The sequence below is a fragment of the Nelumbo lutea genome, chromosome 3, assembly GCF_056320005.1.
Source record: "Nelumbo lutea isolate HS-2025 chromosome 3, American lotus-T2T, whole genome shotgun sequence".
Lineage (NCBI taxonomy): Eukaryota > Viridiplantae > Streptophyta > Magnoliopsida > Proteales > Nelumbonaceae > Nelumbo > Nelumbo lutea.
The window spans coordinates 102147688-102164253 of NC_142686.1; the positions used below are offsets into that span (position 1 = coordinate 102147688).

General features: G+C 35.7%; 1 long non-coding RNA gene across 1 annotated transcript; it reads right to left on the minus strand.

Moving 5' to 3' along the window:
- Positions 1-3134: 3134 nt before the first annotated feature.
- Positions 3135-16339, minus strand: LOC148867239 (uncharacterized). The gene is made up of 3 exons (XR_016110511.1): positions 16153-16339; positions 7405-7883; positions 3135-3709 (listed from the first exon to the last, which is right to left on the minus strand). It is a non-coding gene; the product is annotated as an uncharacterized LOC148867239 (long non-coding RNA).
- Positions 16340-16566: the final 227 nt, after the last annotated feature.

Genomic DNA, 16566 nt, shown 5'->3' on the forward strand with positions numbered 1-16566 from the left:
CTATGCTAGTAGGACCTTGAATGGAGCTCAACAGAATTACACCATGACGGAAAAGGATCTACTAGCGGTAATTTTTTATTTTGATAAATTTCGTTTGTATCTAATCTTGTCCAAGGTTATTGTGTATACAGATCACTCGACACTCAGACATCTACTTGCAAAGAAGGATAAAAAGCCAAGGCTGATCAGGTGGATTCTGTTGCTGCAAGAGTTTGATGTTGAAATCCATGACAAAAAGGGTACCGAGAACCTGGCCGTAGACCATCTTTCCCAGTTAGAGAATTCAGATTTGGAAAGGAAGACAACCAACACCCTCCGAGATGAGTTTCCGGATGAGTAGCTCTATTCCATTCAGGTATATACATCTCCTTGGTATGCTGGTTTTGCCAACTATCTTACTGGAAGCATCCTCCCTCCTAATCTTTCATATCAACAGAGGAAGAAATTCTTCTCTGATGTGAAACACTATTTGTGGGAGGACCCCTTTCTTTATAATCTTTGTGCAGATCAGATCATTTGGAGGTGTGTCCCCTATGAGGAGATGGATTTGGTACTCCGATATTGCCATGACCGAGAAGCAGGAGGCCATTTTGGAGCCAACCACACTGCAACCAAAATGTTACAATCAGGTTTCTATTGGGTCACCATGTTCATGGATGCTTACAGATATGTGTCCACATGTGACCAATGCCAAAGGACAGGTAACATCTCTCGATAGAATGAAATGCCTCTCACTAATATATTAATCTGTGAAATCTTTGATGTATGGAGTATAGACTTCATGGGACCTTTCCCAAATTCTTTTGGAAATAAATACATCCTAGTTGTTGTTGACTATGTGTCCAAATGGGTGGAAGCTATGGCTTTACCCACAAATGACTCTAGGAGAGTAGTTCACTTCCTCAAAAATCTATTCACTCGATTTGGCACACCTCGTACCATAATTAGTGATAGGGGAACTCATTTTTGCAACACCCAATTTGAGCGACTGATGCAAAAATATGGTGTCACGCATAAATTAGCAACCCCATATCACCCTCAAACCAGTGGCCAAGTCAAATTAACTAATAGGGAACTAAAAGGAATTTTGGAGAAGACAGTAGACTCTTCAAGAAAGGACTGGTCAGTCAAGCTAGATTATGCATTGTGGGCATATAGGACTGCGTATAAAACACCCGTCAACATGTCCCCATATAGGTTGGTCTTTGGAAAACCATGTCATTTACCTGTTGAACTTGAGCATAAGGCATATTGGGGCCTAAAGTTATTAAATTTTTATTTGCAGGCCACAGGTGCACAGAGACAAATGCAACTGAATGAGATGGATGAATTCAGACTTGCAGCCTATGAGAATGCCAAGATTTACAAGGAAAGAACCAAACGATGGCATGACAAGAATTTATTGAGGCATGACTTTCAGGTGGGACAGCAAGTATTATTGTATAATTCACACCTCAGGTTGTTCCCAGGCAAGATGAAATCAAAGTGGCCTGGACCTTTCACCATATTACAAGTTTTCCCTCATGGAGTTGTAGAGGTAATGCACCCAACACAAGGCACATTTAACGTCAATGGTCAGCGCCTAAAACCATATATAGTGGACAGAACATTGTTACCCCATCAACTGTATACCTAGATGATCGTTGATGCCACAGGAATGTCAAGATTCAGATAGAAAACAAGCGCTTATTGGGAGGCAACCCAATGTTGATAAGTAGTTTCTTTATTATTTATTTGTTTTTATGCTTTTCATTTTCCGTATCATTCGAGTTTTTTTTTCTAGGGTCTTAATTCCATAGATTGCTGATCACCCCTAGTGTTTCTCATTCTCTCCTCCTAGTTTCTTTTGATCCTTAGAAGCTAGAGGGTCCAAATGAAGGAGCCACTTCAGATTTCTCTCCTCCTAGTCTCTAAATTTCCTCAGATGCTTGAACTCCTACTGACCACATTGCTAAAACCATCTTCACACTCTATCTATATGAACATTGAGGGCAATGTTCATGATAAGTGTGGGGGTGTTAGGATATAGCTATGCACCCCAATACATAAATTTATTGATAGGCCGCATAAACTGAAAATCCCCTCAAAATTATTGTTGTCTATAAGGTGAATTCCAAGAGGGAATATGATGAAGTTGAAGGAAATCACTTGTAAGTGCCAAAATTTGTTTCTGTGATTTATCCAATCTCATCACAATACGTGAGGATGAGGAAGTCGAATAAGACCTTCATCATGACCAGCACTAACACTATTCATGTGTATGGTGTACTTGATTGAAGTTCAAATGAAACTCAAGCAATTAGTGAACATCATGAACTGTTAATGCATGCACTTCAACAAGTGATTCGAAAAAAAAAAAGAAAAAAAGAAGAAAGGACAAAGTCCGAATTACTCCGCTGTCATGAATTGAATAGTAAAACTAGCAGTTTATGATATGAGTTCAGCCCTAACTCCGCTATTCCAAGTTGAATAGTTGGTGGGTGTCGAATCCAACCAAAGATAAAAGTCCTGCTCGAATTAAATATTTTTGTATATAGTGATGAGCAAGGTCATCTCCACAGGGATTGGGTGGATTTATTTCCAAGAAAACGAAATAGGGGTTGTTTATAAAGATAAGGAAAATAAAATAAAATAAGAATTAAATTGATAGGAGGCAGCTTCTGGTTGAAGAGATAAGTTCAGCTTTGACTCTTACAATTGATCATCTATGCAAGGATGAATTCATGTGCTTATGAATAAATTGGTTATATCTATTAACAAGCTCTAATAGCCAATCTCTTCTTAAATTTTCAACAACCAAAACAAACTCTTTAATTGTTTCTCTTATTAATAGACAGTCCAAAATAAGCTCTTAGGATTTAATCTATCAATAGCATTAAAAACTAGAGAGACTTAGTTCTAGTCAGCGAACACACAAGCTCGGTTTGTTTAAACTAGATCATATATTTTCATAACATAAATCGAAAACTTGCCCATAATCGATTATGTTATTTGCCACAAGGATTAAATCTACCAATCATGTATGAAATTGATGATCTGATCAGCAATAGATTATTTTCATCGAATGAGCAATGGATCTGTTTTGGTTAATCAATGAAAATAATCATCATAGGAAATCGCAAAAAATATACAAATACTCATAAACAATGAACTGAATTAAAATCAATTAGATCTCACAATTTTGTAGAACCAAAGCTTACTTAACCTTCAACCAGAAAATAAAAGCTTACACACACTCCATGGGGAAATTGCAGCTTCCATATGAAGAGGGCGTATTCTGCTTCTTCCTCCTTGGTTGCTAATTGCTTCCTTGGAAGGTTGATGCTATCTTGGATGATGCCTCCCTTGCTTGTCCGCCCCCCTATATATAGCCTTAGGAGGGGGTTGTTTCCAGCTCTTCTTAGGAGTTCTTTCTCCATTGGGAGTCCAATTCCCTAATGGATAATGCCTAGATTAGATCTAATCTATTCTTATCTCTAATTAGGAATTTTAACTAAGATGGACTCTAACTCTTTCTTTCTTTTTCTTTCTAGAAATATAGCAAGAGGTTGACTCTATTAGGACTCTTTGATGACTAATGCCTCTATCTCAGCTGAATCCTACTATGATCGATGGAGTGGGCCCACTTCTTTGCATGCTGAATTCGTGTTGGTCTTCTCCAACAGGCTAGGCTTTGCTGCAAGCTTCTTTCGGCCCAAATCATGATTTCCTACATAAAACCCAATAAAATCTATTAATTAATATTTTCTACATAAAACATAATAAAATCTATTAATTAATTTACTAATTAAATGAGAAAAATACAAATAATATGGAAATTATGCACACTATCAAATCCCCCCACACTTAGACATTGCCCGTCCTCGGGCAAGACACAACTTAAGCGAAAATAAGCAATTTATCCTAGCAAACTTTAAACTCAACTTTCCTTTATATTTTTTTCACAAATATTCTAGGTTAACTATTGAAAATTGTTAAATCAACACAACCAAGTCATACACGACTCATCCATCAACCAATCCAATTTTTGCTACTACAAACCATGTAGTAAACCAGGGAAAACATTTTTATCTTCTCTCTCTTTTTTCTTTTTTTCTCCTTGGTGGAAGTGAGTGCATTTTTTGCTCCATCTCACTTTTAGGATTACTTGGTCAGTAGGTGCATTTTATGCTCCATCCTATTCTTTGAATTGTTGGTTAGTAGGTGCATTTTATGCTCCATCCTACTATTGAATTGCTGGTTAGTAGGTGCATTTTATGATCCAACCTACTATATTGTAGCAACACTATTTACTTAAACATGAATTTAGGACTAGCTTAACTGGAAATGGCTTCAGATAAGTCGTGTACTCCCTAATCGTACCTCATTACTAGGTTCACAAGATTTTTCCCATAATATTGTTTCAATTGATTTCAAAAGAGTTGAGTTTTTTTTTCTTGAACTGAAATAAAATACTACTTATCTAAGATCCTAAATCAAATCCTATACTCCCCCCCACACTTAATCTTTGCATTGTCCTCAATGTAAGGTGAAATGCAAAGAAAAGGGGGAAATAACTAAACTATAAATGCAAAAACAAGAACAAAAAGAAAAAACAAACTTCCCTATTTTTAATCATCATAAATCAGATCCTCTAGGTCTTGTAATTGCAACGTCCGGTGCTTTCCCCTTTCATCCATCATGGGTGGGTTTAAATCTAGAATAGGGGCCTGCAAAACAGAGGGTAACGGTCTCCCATTAGAAATTGGTAACGTAATATAAAGAACGTTACCTGACTATTGTAACTCTGGAGAATCATTCAATGCTGTAACAGTTTCCTGAAATTTAGAATTCAAGGTTAACTCCTCTTTCTCAAGATGCTTACTAATGGTAATTCTGAATCCGTCCTTCCCACCAAGTTCAAAAACTGGGTCCTTGCATTTAGGAGGTAATTTCTTTTGGAGGATTGTTGAATCATTCTCCCCTATATAGACTTTCTTATAACCTTTCATCTTCTTCTTAGCAATGCACAACTCCTTGAGGAATTTAGCATAGCGGGGTACTTGCTTGATTGCATCAAGGAGGAGAATATTTAGCTCAACCTTGCGGAATGTCTCAAGAATATCCTTTTCTTGCTACTCCTTCTTGGATTTTGCAAATCGGCTAGAAAAATGTGGAGTTGTCACTACAACTTGGGGTTGTTTACCACGTGGATCTTTCAGCTGTGTGCCCTGAAACTGGGGTGGCAGTGCTTCCCTTTCTATTTCTTCTTCGATCGCACTCTTAGGTACTTCATTGCTAGGCTTCTTCAGCTCCTTTCCGCTTCTCAAAGTGATTGCACTAGCATTTTGCTTAGGGTTGACTACGGTCTATGAGGGTAGCTTTCTTGATCCTTGAGATTTCAATCGACTCACAGCAGTTGCCAATTGACATACTTGATTCTCCAGGTTTTGGATGCTTGTCCTTGTCTCCTATTGAAATTGTTGGGTGTTAGTTGCAAGTGCTTTAACAATTTCATCTAAAGACTTACTTGGTTTGGAAGATGAATGTTGTGGAGCTGGTTGCCTAGCTTGATATTGTGGTTGGAAGCCGAAGGGCTTGGCTCCATAGCTAAGATTAGGATGATCCCTCCATCCTACATTGTAGGTATTTGAATAGGGATTGTATCTCCCTTGTGGTAATCCTCCAACAGCATTAGCTTGTTCATAGGGTTCATCTTGAAGTGTAGGGCACATATCGGTTGGATGACCCGTAGTGGAACAAATGCCACAAGTCTTTATTTGTTGTACATGGCCTACTACCAATTTTTCCACAAGAGAAGTGAGGGTATCTAATCGTTGATCAATGGAAGAAGTACTTACCTCATTGACTCTCCTCGGAATGGGCTATTGTCTATTGCCAAACTGTTGTGCATTGGCAGCCATGTTTGAGATTAGTTCCCTTGCTAGAGTAGGAATTTTATTTACCAATACTTCACTTGCAGCATCAAACATACTCCTATCCATTGGCAATAATCCTTCATGAAAACATTCGATAAGGAGCTGATCAGGAATCTGATGTTGAGGACAACTTGCACATAGTTATTTGAATCTCTCCTAATACTCATAGAGAGTTTCTCCACTGAATCGTCTTATCCCACAAATTTCCTTTCTAATATTAGCAGCTCGTGAAGTAGGGAAGAACTTCTCAAGAAATTACTTCTTCATCTCATTTCATGTAGTGATAGAATTTCAAGCAGACTACATGAAATTCTTTTAAATGTTTGTGGGGATCTTCACCTGAAAGTCCACGGAAAGTAGGAAGTAAGTGGATAAGACCAGATTTTAGTTCAAAAGGTATCGTTAGATCTACATATTCGATATAGAGTGGTTGTTGATTTAGATATGGTGCAGCTAACTCTCTAAGAGTTCTCTCATCAATGTTGGCCATGACTTCTTCTTCAGAGTTGTTGGATGACTCAACGAGGACTGTTGCCGACTTCACCCTGATAGATGGGAGTGATGTCAATTGGTTACGACATTGCTTGGCTTCCTTCCTTAGCTGGTGAACTGTGTTTTTGATCTCAGGATTGTATTAGAGTTCACCTACACAAGAAGAACGAGGCATAAACCAAGCAAAAGGAAATAAATCTTACTTAGGACACCAATCCCCAACAACGACGCCAAAATTTGGTGGGTGTCGAATCCAACCGAAGATAAAAGTCCTGCTCAAATTAAATATTTTTGTATATAGTGATGAGCAAGGTCATCTCCATAGGGATTGGGTGGATTTATTTCAAAGAAAATGAAGTAGGTGTTGTTTATAAAGATAAGGAAAATAAAATAAAATAAGAATTAAATCAATAGGAGGTAGCTTCTGGTTGAAGAGATAAGTTCAGCTTTGATTCTTACAATTGATCATCGATGCAAGGATGAAGTCATGTGCTTATGAATAAATTGGTTATAGCTATTAACAAGCTCTAATAACCAATCTCTTCTTAAATTTTTGACAACCAAAATAAACTCTTTGATTACTTCTCTTATTAATAGACAATCCTAAACAAGCTCTTAGGATTTAATCTATCAATAGCATTAAGAATTGGAGAGACCCAATTCTAGTCAGTGAACACACAAACTCGGTTTGTTTAAACTAGATCATATATTTTCATAACATAAATCGAAAACTTGTCCATAATCGATTATGTTATTTGCCACAAGGATTAAATCTACCAATCATGTACGAAATTGATGATCTAATTGGCAATATATTATTTTCATCGAATGAGCAATGGATCTTTTTTGTTTAATCAATTAAAATAATCATCATAGGAAATCGCAGAAAATGTACAAATACTCATAAACTATGAACTGAATTAAAATCAATTAGATCTCACTATTTTGTAGAACCAAAGCTTAATTAACCTTCAACCAGAAAATAAAAGCTTACACACACTCCATGGGGAAATCGCAACTTCCAGATGAAGAGGGCGTATTCTGCTTCTTCCTCCTTGGTTGCTGATTGCTTCCTTGGAAGGTTGATGCTATCTTGGATGATGCCTCCCTTGCTTGTCCGCCCCCCTATATATAGCCTTAGGAGGGGGCTGTTTCCAGCTCTTCTTAGGAGTTCTTTCTCCGTTGGGAGTCCAATTCCCTAATGGATAATGCCTAGATTAGATCTAATCTATTCTTATCTCTAATTAGGAATTTTAACTAAGATGGACTCTAACTCTTTCTTTCTTTTTCTTTTTAGAAATACAACAAGAGGTTGACTCTATTAGGACTTTTTGATGACTCATGCCTCTATCTCAGTCGAATCCTACTAGGATCGATGGAGTGGGCCCACTTCTTTGCATGCTGAATTCATGTTGGTCTTCTCCAATGGGTTGGGCTTTGCTGCAAGCTTCTTTTGGCCCAAATCATGATTTCCTACATAAAACCCAATAAAATATATTAATTAATATTTCCTACATAAAACACAATAAAATCTATTAATTAATTTACTAATTAAATAAGAAAAAATACAAATAATATGGAAATTATGCACACTATCAATAGTAAAAGTAGCAACTTGGAATATGAGTATTGTCATCTGCCTCTGGCCTGTGACCCATGTGAGATGGAACATTAAATGCACTCATACCAAAAAAAAAAGAAAAAAGAGAATTTGGTGACGACTGAGGTTCAAGGGGACAAAAATATGGTTGGACATTTAATTTAGTGCATTGATAGGATTTGAGACCAAGCTCGAGGTGATGGTTAGTTTTGACGGTCAAGGAGCTGCTATATATATTGAACTAAATTAAATGCTGGAGCATGAAGAATCTCATGTTCTTCCCTCCTTTGCTCTTTTGTATGTGGTAAGAGTGGACAATCATGGGGATGAACCAGAATGCTTATGCAGGATTTTTGATCACTTAACACATTCTCATTCGAAAATTCATGCGATAGATGGAAATAATCTGGGGAATGATCAGTTTATGGGTATTATCTTTGCTTGAGGACAAGCAAAAGCTTAAGTGATTCAGTCTTGCAATTAGGGTTTAATGGTTTTCCTTTGTTGAATCTTTCTTTCTTTCTAATATGCAAACCATGATGGATGTTAATTCAGGTTTGTAATTAATATTTTAAGCTGATCCAATTGATAATTCAGTCTTGCAATTTCTTGATTAGGGTTTTCGATTATAAGAGTAGTTTTGGCCGAATTAATCTTGTTTCTTGGATTACTTGAATTGCTTGAGAAAAGGGTTTAGGTAATCAGATCAACTGATCAAGAAAACGGATTGAATGTATCTTAGAGATAATATGCATGATTCGCTTGACATTCATTCAGCAAGAATTGATTTCCTTCAAATTCTTTGTCCTTAATGCATCTATGGTGATTAAATTCTTGATAGAAGTATAAGAGTTGTTGCACATAGATAGAGTGGGCTGTGCTCAAAAGGGGCTGCTCATACAATTAGGAATTAGCCAACCTATGACTGAATTCAACATCGGTTGGATAGCTTAATGGTATAATTGCTGAACCGGTTCTGCTAGTATTTTTCTGAAGCACTTCCTCTCATTGCTTAAGGTGGGTTGATCCGAGAATACTTAGGATAAATTGCTAATTAGGAGTTAAGTTTTTCTTTGTTTAACCTTTCGGATTGTCAGATAACAAAAGACTGATTTAGTACTAGTAGATGTTGGATTAATCCCTGTGGGAATGATACCCTACTCATTAGTATATTACTTGATCGGCTAGTGCACTTGCTAGTGTCTTCTAAATGCATCAAATTGCAACTTTGACTTATCTTCTACTTGGACTTTTCTTCTCTTTCCTTGAATTTGTTTTAGCTTTCTTCAAGAGATTTTGTCATGACTAAACTCTTTTTTTTTTCATGACCAAGTTGCCCCTAGTTTGGATGGAGGTGGGTGAGTATTCCTTCAAAGGACCCTAGGGGGGGTAAAGGGTAAAAGGGAAAATATTTTTGAATATTTTTAGGGTTTTCCTTTTTTTGAAAAAGGTAGAGGTTTTCGAAAGGAAAGGCTAGGTCCAAAGTGGCTTGCAAGGGATTAAGATGTGATCATGGGTGGTTGGTATATCCGGAAGCGTGTCGTTAAAAACTTCGGAACACCAGTTTAATTATTTGTAAATTTTTTCCGTTTCTCAAACAAATACTGATGTAGTAAATGGGTGAGAATGGGTCATATCCATAGGGAAACAAGTGAAAAATTAATATATAATTAGATCCGGGCAAGAGAATGCAATCGGGAATTTCAGAAAATAGGAAAATAAAATCTATTATTTCTAAAATTAAATGTTTTGAATTTAAACAAGACAATAAATAAAAATCAAAATTTAATGAAGTATGGGAATTAACAAAGGAAATAAAAGAAATAAATAAAAAAATGATCCAGAATCTGGATCCGATGGCGGTAGCTATAGATCTTCCAAACAGCTTGCAGAAACCCCTCTTGACAAGAACCGGGTGTTTGTCCTTTCTACAAGCCTCAAACCCCTCAAGACACCTTAGCCTTGAACGAGCGAATTCAGATCTGCAAAATAGAGAAACGAAGAACTGAGCATCCTCCCCTTCTACAACTCTTGAACTCCTCAAGAAACCGTAGCCTTGTAACTGGGTGAGTTGACCAATCCTTTCTCCAGGGCCCCTGGGGTCCTTTTTATAGACAAGGGTGGATATAACTAGAATTAGAGAGAAAGAGGGGGGCAACAACTGGGTTTTAGCAAAAATATGGGTGCCCTAGGATTTAGAATGAAGGGTTAGGATGGTTCTAGGGTGATCCTAAGGTTGAGAACAAAAGGAGAAGGCACCCAATATTATGTAAGACTGAGATTTAATGGCTAAAGGTTGAATGATGAAGATTAGAAGTTAGGTGACTCCCAAGGTTAGAATGCTAAAAAGAGAGTGCCCTAGAATGGATGGTGGAGATTAGAAGGGATGGAAGGTGAAGATTTAGCAGTTAGGAGCGGCTAGGTTTTGTTAAGAGTGAAAAGAATGGTTTAAAAGGCGCCCTAGGGTTTGATAAGGCATGGGGAGCATGCTAATACAATAGGAGGGGTGCCAAACTGGGTGCCAAACTTCCCAAAAGCTGCATTTTAGTTATGAAAACTTCCCGACTTTGTACAGAGACCCTTAGAGGTTATGACATTGAATTTAACTGGGAAAATGATACAATTTGACTACTCTAAGGCCAAAAATACTCCTAAATTGATGCCCTTAAGGCATCAAAATGTAGAGTTATCTTTGACTACTCTAAGGCTGCATTGCTAGTCCTTTAGCAATGCAGCCTTAAAATTACACTGATCATAGAGATCTTTCCCATCTCAAGATCCTCCTTAATAGAATTAGTCAAGCATCCTGATTCCAGCATTCTCAAACTCTGTATAGTTCGATATTGAGCTCTAGGGGTAAAATTATCTTTGAATATTACAGAAGCTTGGCTTAAAAATCTTATATACACTTTCATTTGCTGAATGTCTTGATAAGCTGAGATTGATTTTTAAAATCAGACATGTATTCTTTTTATCATTTTTTGACAGTGGATTTCTACCCCTGAACTTGATTTTCACACTTATTTCTATTGTTACCTTTCACCATTTGATGCGAATCTTGATACTTGCCTTAGGTGAAGAGACCCAGTTACTAAGTGTTAGATAAGTGTCTTTGACATTCCTTTTTTACATTTGATGCAAATCTCGACACTTGACTTAGGTAAAGAGACCCAATTACTAAGTCTAGGGTGTCAATTACCCTTTTATTCTTTTTTTTTTTGCAACACTATTCAGGATAGTCTACTATTTCTAACAATTTGAAGAATTTTTGTCTAATTTCTCCATCTTTCTTTTCTTATCTTGGCAGGGGCAAACTTGGGTGTATTTTCCAATTTCTAAATGGTTTCGACAATATTCAAATAAGTCCAATTTTTACTCCTATCACTTGCTACCAATTTCTAGAAAATTCAATATTCTTTTATCAATTTCTGCAACTTTTTCTGTTTCAGAATCTCTTTTAATGGAAAGAAATTTTAAATTTTATAGTGAAATTTTAATTCTACATTTTTAAAGGCTTAGCTCGTCAATTTTTTTTTTCTTTTTTTCCTTACCCCCCAACTTAAATGTCATAGTCCCTAATGGCATGGCTAGAATGATGCAAAACAAGGATTTGGGCCAAAGGGAACAATGAATAGGGTTTTCTTGAGGGGTTCAAGGTCTTCCACCTGGTCTCAAATCATGAAACAAAAACTCCAATCCTAAAAGTAACTGAAAATTACGTTGGGTTGCCTCCCAACTAGCGCTAAGTTTAATGTCTTCAGTTAGACATTTACACACTGTGTTCCCATCTATACTCCCCGACTCATTTTCATCTTCTAACAGACAGGGTTCAAATTGGGCTAACCATAGGGTAGATTGGGCATCTAAAATGTCATCAACTATATCCACCTTACACTCATCTTCCCCTAGGTTTGGATACTTAGAAGCACTAAAAATGTTTAACTGGACTTTCTGCTCCCCTAATGAAATGCCCATTTCTCCCGATTTACAGTTTATATTTGTATCAGGCGTTGCTAGAAACATACATCTTAAGATTACAGGGATGTGGTTCAGTTCCTCAGTTAGGGTCATGTCTGGGATGATGAAATCCATTAGGAAGTGATAACCCTCTAGCCTAACAATGACGTCCTCAATTACTAGGGTATGTTCTAACTCGCCAATCCTGAACCTATCATGAATGGATAGAAGCATATTTATACCAACCCCTAGATCCAATAAGGCCCGATTGAAGGTGATTCTAGAGATGACATGGATTATGAGAGGAGCATCAGGATCTTTCAGTTTTTGGAAAAGCTGGTTTAGGAGAGCTACACTAACATCTACCGAGAGCATCATTTTTTGTAAGGCCAATCGTGGCTCCATCATTTAAGTACATAGCTCTTTCAAGAACATGGCATAGGCTGGGATATGTTGGATCACGTCGAGGAAAGGGAAGTTAATATGGACTTCCCGGATCTCCTTGTTGCGGGTCTCTTTCTTCTTTCACACCGGCCCGGCTATGAGTGTAGTTGGAAAGGTGACTACAGGTTGGTTCGCTATGGCCTCTTCTTCTAAACTTTCCTTTCCTTCTTCTTCTCTCCCAACTTAGGGTCTTCCTTTTCACTAACTCTCTCACATGGGTCCTCTAAGATTCTCTCACTCCTTAAAGTTGTAACAGCTTTAGCATTTTTGAATTGGGGATTCTTAGGAGGTGGTTGAATTTGTTGTGGAGGAAAACCTGGTGGCTGATTTTTAGGATTTGAAACCGATTGACTTGGTAGTTGCCCTACTGCCCTCCTTGCATTAGCTTCAACTAGCTGTCATATTTGGCTTTCTAACCTAGCAATGGATTGTTGTTGATTTAGGATCAACTGTTGCAGCTTCATAAATTGATAATCTATTGATCGGGATTGAACGAGTTGCAGGTAGCCTTGATATGGTTAGGCCGGTTGACTCTTAGGGTACACTTGCTGGAACTAGTTTTGTACAACTGGCCTCTAAAACTGTTGGGCCATGGAATTGGACAGATGTTGATGGGACTGTACATTAGGTTGATGTGTCCTCGAAAAAAACTTAGGATGGTTTCTCCAACCAAGGTTATAAGTATTAAAATATGGATCATTAGTGGACCTTGAGAAACTTTGGACTGCCTAGAATTGTTCTTGGATAAAAGGTGGAAATTGGGCCGCAGTAGGACAATCATCAACTTGGTGGGTTGGGTTGGCACAAATGGTACATACTTTGAGATAAGAGGTAGATGGGCCCGATTATTGCTTAAGAGTGAAAAACTGGTCGAGTTTCTGGGCTAGAAGGTCTACCCTATCCAACTTTCTAGAAATGGCATTCAAATCTATTTTTGCCTTGGGTTCTATATTATTTTTGACCTCATAGAGCCTTGCCCTCTTTGAGGGTCCCATCGACCTTTCATAAATATAAAGACACATTATTGATAGAATTCTCACTCAGGGTTTCGAAAAGATTATAAGCTTCATCCTTGCTCTTGCTCATAAATGCTCTCCACATGATGCATCTACCATCTGCCTATATTGATTTGTTAGGCCTTCATAGAAGGCCTGGACAATTTGCCACTGGGACAGGCCATGGTGTGGGCATTTTCTCATTAACTCTTTCATCCTCTCTCAAGCCTCGTGAATTTGTTCACCCGGTGTTTGGGTGAATCCCGTGATAGCTCCCCTCATGGTATTGATTCTACCTATATGATAGAACTTCCTAAGGAATTCTTGTTGCATTTCTTCCCAAATCCTAAGGGGTCTCCCTATAGTCCCTAACCAATGCTTAGCCTTATCCTTCAAGGAGAAGGGGAAAAGAGTCAACCTAAGGGCATCATCATTGAAATTCTGAATCCTTACATTTGAACATATTTCCAGGAACTCATCTATGTGCTTGTATGGGTCCTCACTTGGGTTATAGAAGGATGGGAGCATCTGGGTTATACTAGACTTGATTTCATATTGTAAGGCCTGAGTATCAGGTAACTGAATGCAAGATGAAGGGTTGTATTGTGTTGGAGTGAAGTATTCCTTCAACTTTCTAGGTTGGGCATCATTGAGTCCGGCCATTTGATTTTGGTGTTGATGATGAAGGTATCTCTCTACTTCAGGTATAGGTTCTACAACTTCTCTCCTTAGAGATGTCCTTCCCAACATACAACACAGAAGTCCCTTTTCTTCTTATTAAATATTTTTTTTAATTTCAAATGTGGATTTTGAAATTTGAATTCTAAAATTTAAACTCAACTTTTGAAACTTTCTCTTTTTTTTTCTAAAATTTAAATTTTTGAAATTTAAATTCAGACTCAACCTTTGAAATTTAAATTTCTAAAATCTAAATTCAAGTTGGAATTAAAAAAAAAATCTTCTTTTTTTTGTTTTTTTAAAGGCAAATAAATCAACCAAACGACCTAGGGGCTAACCTAGGGTTTCATAAACTAGTGGTTCAACCAATGTGAATCCTTTTAGGTTCACATGGAATTACACCACTTCCTTTGGTTAGCCAGGTAAGAGGTTGGATGTGGGAGGCTCCCCTTGCTCTCGCAAGGACCTAATTAAGTAACCACAAAGCCTGCTTAGGCGTAGCCGTTTAACCTCTTTCCTTAGACACCAACCGCTGGTTATGGAAAATAATTTCAAGCTCTCTTAAAATTCAACACATGTTTGAACCAAATGTGAGGCTTCCCTAAATGATCTTTCTATCCAAATTTTAAATTAGGGTTAGGGTGAACCACACATGAATGGTGGTGATTTTTGGGCCAAGGAAGGGTGATGAAATCCCCACCTTATTTTACTTAGGTTGGATGCCCTTAAATGAATTAACGGAAAAATAAAATAAACACAAGAAATGCAACAAACTATAATGCATGAACAATTATATCTAAGAAGAAATTCAGCAATTAAACCAAAAAGAATAAAGCAAACAACTAAGCAAAATGAACAATTAAAATAATAAAATGAGCACCTAACATTCACAACTAACAATAATAATTTCAGCAAATAAATAAACCTATATGATACATGCCCTAGAAAATCGAACCCTAAATATTGGAATGAAAATGCAAGAAAAATGATCACCAAAATTTTTTCAACTTTTTTCTTTTTTTTTTAATTCAAATTTTTAATTTTTGAAAATTTAAGTTCAAATTCAGATTTTGAATTTTAAATTCCTAAAATTTAAAATTGAATCATTTTTAAAATTTTAACTTTTTTTTTCCAATTTTTTAAATTCAAAATTTTAAAATTTAAATTTCAAAATTTCAAATTCAAATTCAGATTTGAATTAAAATTAAAATTTAAATTCAGATTTAAATTTTAAACCCAAATTCAAAAATTTCAACAATTTCGTATTTAGCAATTAATTATTCAATTAAACAACTAACAGAAAAGAAATAAAATACAATAACAAATAATCATTACAAACAGAAAATAAAACAACAATTAATTGTTCTAAACAGAATTACAACTACCAAAAATAAATTCTAACAAACTGATTGCTAATCTAAAAATTAAACTGAAAATAAAATGATTAAAAAAATTATGAAAAAGTAGATAAAATAAAAGAAAAGAATACAAATATAAAAAAAAATTAAACCAAAAATAAAATAAACAAAAGAAAAAAAATGCTAAAATTTTTTTATATATTTTTTTCGTTTTTTTAATAAAAGAAAAACACAAAAGTAAAAATTAATACGACAAGTAAATTAACGAAAGAAAAATATGCAGTAAAAATAAATAAAATAAAATAAACGAAAAATTTTTATTTCTTTTATTTATTTTTTGTTTTTTATCTGAAATAGAAGAAAAAAATGAATCTAAAATTTAAATCGAAAATAAAATAGAATAAAATAAAAAAAAGAAAATTATGCTGCAAGAAATAAAATAAAATAAAATAAACAATTTTTTTTGTTTTTGTGTTTTTTTAATTTGAAATAAAAGAAAAGCACAAGCCTAATAAAACAGAAAAATCGAACAAGAAATTAAAATAAAGAAAAAAAAGATCTAGAAACAAAATAGAAGAAAGATAATACTAAAAAAAATAAATCAGATCTAAAACAATTAATTAAAAAAAATTGAAAATCACTATTCTACCATAAAAATGGAGTTTTAAAATAAAAATAAGAAAATTAAAACTAAAATGGAATTACAACACCTGAAATGCAATCCGATTTCTCTTATGTTCTCTTTCATCCCGTAGTCCTGTAGAATCAAAGAGAAATAAGAATTAAATTGAGATAACAAATCAAGTAATAAAATGTAAATAAAATAATAATGAAACAGATCCAGATAAAGCAAATAAAGATTTTCCTCTGTGCTTCCCCGGCAATGGCGCAAAAAACTTGGTGTATCCGGAAGCATGTCGTTAACCACTTCAGAACACTAGTTTAATTATTTGTAAATTTTTTCTTTTTCTCAAACAACTTCTAACATAGTAAATGGGTGAGAATGGGTCGTATCCATAGGGAAGCAAGTGAAAAATTAATATATACTTAGATCCGAGCAAGAGAATGCAATCGAGAATGGTAGAAAATACAAAAATAAAATCTATTATTTCTAAAATTAAATG